Genomic DNA, 6,273 nt, shown 5'->3' with positions numbered 1-6,273 from the left:
GAGCTGTCCTGAGTGTGTGTGTGTGTGTATGTCTTCTGTCGAGCTGTCCTGAGTGTGTGTGTATGTGTTCTGTAGAGCTGTTTTGAGTGTGTGTGTATCCCCTCTGTCGAGCTGTCCTGAGTGTATGTGGGACCCCACTGGTAGAGAACAGCCTTTATATCCCGCCTCGGACCTGCCAGCAGTGGCCCAGGAATAACAGGCCTAAAAATACTCCAAAGTGTTCTGGAGCAGCCAATAGAACAAGCTCCATCGGGAGTAGGGGGCGTATGTGTGAGAGTGTGTGTATTTGCGTCTGCACGAGTGTGTGTGGCAGTGAGTGTGTGTTTATAGTATGTGCGTGTGTGTTTATAGTATGTGAGTGTTTAACTTTCAAGTATGCATGGGTGTATGTGACTGGAGCATGTGTGAGGGGAAGGTGTGAAGGGTTCTGAGGCGGTTGTTCAAGGTGAAGCGTCGAGGAACGATGAGTCCACTCCAACAGGAACATCAGACTCTCAGTGTGAACCATGTGACCACACGTTCTGGGCTCCAGGAGAGCTGAGGACCCTGGTTCTTGTTCTGGTTCGGCCGACATCTGGGTCATGAACTCTGTGTCCTGAATGCAGACTATGCTTTGAAAGCCTTTTGTTGTGGAAGAGCCTGTGTAGGAGTGTCGGAAAAAGTGGACTGGAGTCCCACCTGTTTAGCTTTATTTAGGGCCAGTTGGATACAGAGATAGGAGAGTAGGGAGAGAGTGAATGGAGGACATGGCCCCGGGCTGGAATCAAATCCAGGCCCCTGTGTTAAGAACTTACTCTTTGTGATGGGCTCTTCCATTACATTTACATTTAGTCATTTAGCAGACGCTCTTATCCAGAGCGACTTACAGTAAGTACAGGGACATTCCCCCGAGGCAAGTAGGGTGAAATGCCTTGCCCAAGGACACAATATAATTTTCCACAGCCTGGAATTGAACCGGCAACCTTCTGATTACTAGCCTGATTCCCTAACCGCTCAGCCACCTGACTCCCCTGTGAGCCACCAGGGCACACAGCACCTTGTAATTTCTTTATTCTTCTGGACACTGCTGTATAACACGGAATAAATAAAATGACTTAGTTTTCAAACCTTTCAATCCAATATTCATAGAGGTTTGAGACATATCAAAGGTTGTTCTCATATTGTGGGGACCTCTTGCATGTCTGTCTGTCAGTTCCGGACCCCTGCCCTCCTCCCTGGGAGACCCCCTGTGCAACACACCACAAAGCAATGTACCGCTCAACAACAGAAAGGGACAGCAGGGTTAACAGCAGGGCATTAACCTTGGGATTCTTGGAACCAGTGTTTGTTTATGATGTTATGGCCGTGAAGATAGTCAACCTATTAAAACGAGTGCCCTGTGAGGAAATCAATGGTCAAATCAAATTAAGAAGAAACATAAACTTGAAATACGTGTCATAAAACCATTTGTAACCATAGAATGCTCCGAACAAAGGTTCCAGATGTGATCCTGACGTTCTGGGATGCTGTTCAGCCCCCTGAAGTGCTGACTGACTAGAACCACAAATGGTTCTTTCAGATAGGACCGGGTTCTGTCCACTAGTACTCATTAGTGCAGAGGTGTTCTGTCATCTATCAACAAATTAATTAAATAAATAACTCTATCGGCGCGTGCAGTGCAGGCAACAGTAATGATAGTTTGTGTCCCAACCTGCACGAGCGCTCTGATGAGGATAATGATCTCAGAGCATCATTGTGCTGCGGATTCTCCAACTGAACAGACACATTCTCAATGAGTTGATGCCCTAATAATTTCCTATGACGTCTTTTCGTTGGACAATCTGCGGACAATGAACGATCAGAAGAAGACGAGGTCGCGCTCACTCTCCCAGAGACGAAAAACTCCGTGATTGGTTGTGGGAGGTGCTATTGTTTTCTAAGCACTTGGTGAACGCGTGCTGTCATTAACACCTGCGGGTCACAGAAAACTTGGGTGTCAGCAAACCTGTTAAAGTTGTTCTGTTCTGTTTTGAGGAGAAACACGTAATTGCAAAACCTGTAGAAGTTTAAAAGAAAAAGGACAAAATGAAAACCACTAAGGACGATGGAAATATTCGGTTGACGGGATTGACATGCAATCGATTTGCTCAGGGTAAGATGTGGCTACTGTTTGGGGTCGTATTAATCGATAGCCCTTGTGAATAATCATATTATTATGGCACAACAATATCGGGCTTTATGTTTTGTCAGCGTTGTATTAATGTTTCACCAAAATAATTAGTTATTAGTGTGTGCGTGTGTTTGTGTTGCCTGTACATTTGACCAACTGTAGGCTACGTCACTGAACCCTCCTCTCCTCATCCATGTACTCAACCAGGCGCAGAGAAGCTACTATTCACCAGATATGTGCTATTAGAGCAGGTACAACTCGGCAGAAGTAGAAGGTGGCAGGTGGAAGTGTGACTATGTGATCTATCTAGCTTATCAACATCATGAGGTATATCACCCAAGTGTCCAAAGGGATGTTCAAGTCAAACTATGTATGTACAACAAGTTGAGAAGTGCTCTGGCTGACTGTGGATGTTTGGAAGGATCTTGTCCCATGACCAGACCGATGTGTTTGGTAGCTTTGTGATGAGCGGTGGTGCTGTTTTGTCCAGTCATGTCTCCACAGGAGGACCTTGGCCTCGAGTGGACCAGCTCCTTGTCTTTGTTTTCCTTCCCATTCCCGGAACTGTGTAGTCTAATCTGCAGGACAGGGTGAGCTCGAGATATAGGGCGTCTGATTCCTACCCACGCGTCTGTCTACCTGGTTACTACCCGCATGCCTGTCTCCTCGGTTTCTACCCACACATCTGTCTACCTGGTTACTACCCACACGCCTGTCTCTTTGGTTACTACCTATGCGCCTGTCTCGATGGTCACTATCCACACGCCTGTCTCCCTGGTGACCACCATTCAGACGGCTGTTTATGCAAGTGGGGGTGACCAGGGCTATGTGGAACACATGGAGAGTATGTGAACCTCCAGCTTCTAGTTAAGCAGTAACCATCCAGTGCAGGGGCGTTGTACAGCACGTCAGGCTGTCGTGGAAGTCCAGAGAGGCGTGTTCATGCCAAGTAGGTGGAGGTGGAGCATGCCCAGTAGGTACCCCTCTGATGTCCTTGTGTCTCTCAGGCGCCATCAAATACACAATGCCTGGGAGCAGGCCGCTCCCTAACAGGATGTCCCTCCCTCTCTGCTGTCTTTCCACTTCCTGTCCAGGCGCAAGACAACGCGGCGCCTTTTTGGAGAGGGAAGGTCACACGGCCCCCCCCCCCCCCCCCCCAGGGTGAGGGTACCCTCCCCGGGGAGCTCCGCTGCAGAAGGATGTTGATCCGAGGGCAGTCTCGCTGAGCGTCCGAGTGGGTTTAGGGGCTGCGAGGTGTCGGAGAGGGGCAGGAGAAGGTTCACGTGTCGGCGTGTCTCTCGTCGCTGTCAGCAGGACTGGGCTGGAAACACAAAGACAACAAACATTTCCTGTGGGGGCCTGGGGACTAGGGGGGACTGGGCGGGCAGGGGGCTGGGCTGTGAGGGGCAGAGGAGCACTCTGGAGGGGGCTGCCTCCTGCAGGGGAAGTGGAGGGTAGGGGATGCACACACCACCAACACACACACACACACACCCGCCACACACTGCCCTGCTACGCCACCCCAACCCGCCCACACACACTACCTCCACCCCCCCAACACACCTCCCACCCGACACCCCGCCTCGCCTGCTCTGTACAGTGGGACATGGCTGATTCTCAGTCCTGTCCTACTGGATGTTCTTGTGTGCTGCCGTGCTATCAAGACTGCCACTGCCTCGTGCTGTTTTTGACCACCAGAGGGCAGTGTCAGATCCCTTCAACACACCCTGCTGTTAATGGGAGATCAGGCATCAACATTTTCAAATGTTGTCACACATTAGAGGGGAATATTTTTTCGAGAATTATTTACTTTTTATTTAGCGTCTGTCTAATAGTGCATAGTACCTAGTACATAGTGCCTACTCCTAATGGCAAAATTCACCATAACCTAAGAGACATAACACAAGAGCCTGGTGTGCGGCCTGGTGTGCAGCCTGGTGTGCAGCCTGGTGTGCAGGCTGGTGTGCAGCCTGGTGTGCAGCCTGGTGTGCGACCTGGTGTGCAGCCTGGTGTGCGACCTGGTGTCTGGTGTGGAGCCTGGTGTGCAGCCTGGTGTGCGACCTGGTGTCTGGTGTGGAGCCTGGTGTGCAGCCTGGTGTGCGACCTGGTGTCTGGTGTGGAGCCTGGTGTGCAGCCTGGTGTGCAGCTGGTGTGCGACCTGGTGTCTGGTGTGGAGCCTGGTGTGCAGCCTGGTGTGCAGCCTGGTGTGCGACCTGGTGTCTGGTGTGGAGCCTGGTGTGCAGCCTGGTGTGCGACCTGGTGTCTGGTGTGGAGCCTGGTGTGCAGCCTGGTGTGCAGCCTGGTGTGCGACCTGGTGTCTGGTGTGGAGCCTGGTGTGCAGCCTGGTGTGCGACCTGGTGTCTGGTGTGGAGCCTGGTGTGCAGCCTGGTGTGCGACCTGGTGTCTGGTGTGCAGCCTGGTGTGCAGCCTGGTGTGCGACCTGGTGTCTGGTGTGGAGCCTGGTGTGCAGCCTGGTGTGCGACCTGGTGTCTGGTGTGGAGCCTGGTGTGCAGCCTGGTGTGCGACCTGGTGTCTGGTGTGCAGCCTGGTGTGCAGCCTGGTGTGCGACCTGGTGTCTGGTGTGCAGCCTGGTGTGCAGCCTGGTGTGCGACCTGGTGTCTGGTGTGCAGCCTGGTGTGCAGCCTGGTGTGCGACCTGGTGTCTGGTGTGCAGCCTGGTGTGCAGCCTGGGATCTCCCGGGGCCTGGACTGGGCTTCTCAGGACAGGCCCTTTACTGTAGGCGGTTGTGTGTGTGTGTGTGTTTCTACTGTTGGAGGTCTTGTTGGATTCTACTGTTGGCATGTTTCTATTGTAGGAGGTGTGTGCACCAGTGCTCTGCTGTGTAACCGTCTATCTGGAAAGAGGATATTATGGAGGGTAGCTGACGCCTCGGGGAAGCAGGGATCAGAGCTTTAGGTCTGTTGAAAGGCTCCACACTCCTCATTAAGCCGAGAGAAGGTGAGAGCAACAAAGCTATTCATCCGAGCTGAGAGCTGGCCCATTAGGAGGATAAAACCATGGCGGAGAGAATCTAAATAATTGTCATGAACCACGGTGTTAGTACGGTTCTATATGTTCATATTTACCGTTCAGGTTCTGCAGCCCCTCCCCCTCCCCCCTTCCCCTTGGTCCTAACAGCCCTTAGCCAGGCTAGCAGGCATGCAGGACCACCAACCCCCCCCCCCCCCCCCTCCACATCTACTGGACTTTACTACCTTCCACCACAACATAAACAACAGTCTGCACCTGAGCTCCTCAACAACCCTGCATTCCTGCACCCCACATTAGCTCAGGTATTTGTTACACCAGATCTGGTGCCAGGTTCTTATTCCATTAAAAGAAGCATTATTAAAGGCATGCCCTTGTTAAGTTATATTTTTAACTAGGTGCTCAGCCCTAGTGGCAGGGAGGCTGCGTTAGCCCGCTCTGTTAACATGTTGACTGAGCCCCCGGAGGCTGGAGCGGTGGGGGGGGTGGAGGTTGGAGGCGAAGGTGGGGGCTGGAGGCTGGGCCCTGCAGTGTGTTTGTAGGACTCGGAGCCCGAGCTGGATCCCACAGCAGCCAGTCAGTCAGCCCGGGGCAAGCTCTCAGGCCCTCCTCATGTCGGTTAGTTAAATAGAGCTTGACACCTCTTAAACTAACTGTCCCTTTTTTTTTTAATTATTGACTTTTCAGCCTTAATACAGGTTCTTAAAGACTTTTGTCAGTGAAGAACTCAGAATTATTTAGCTGTTACAATAAAACCGTAAATACTAATTAACCCACAATTTAAAATAACAAATTACTAAATTTACAGTATAACAAATGCACAGATCACTAATTTAACCATCAAATACCTCATATTACAAAGGTCATTTCTAAAACCCACAATCATTCTAAAGTCTGCACACATAGGGAATGGGTGGCTTATATCTCGGGGCGTCCACCAGAGTTTAATGCCACATCTGATGGATAACATAGTAACATGTGTAGCCTATGTGAATACCGTAAGCTAAACTCACTCCTCAGGTATGTATACAGAGACCACCTGCGCCAGCGAATCGCTAGCTTTTCATTGCTGTAGCTGGTGGGGGTTGTTCTTGTGGAGTTGGAGGTGCTGAGTTCAAACCCATGGGGGGGGGGGG

The sequence above is a fragment of the Hypomesus transpacificus genome, chromosome 3 (genome assembly GCF_021917145.1).
Source record: "Hypomesus transpacificus isolate Combined female chromosome 3, fHypTra1, whole genome shotgun sequence".
In the NCBI taxonomy this organism is placed as follows: Eukaryota; Metazoa; Chordata; class Actinopteri; order Osmeriformes; family Osmeridae; genus Hypomesus; species Hypomesus transpacificus.
The sequence above is the reverse complement of the archived record's forward strand: the minus strand, read 5'-3'. Positions refer to the sequence as shown.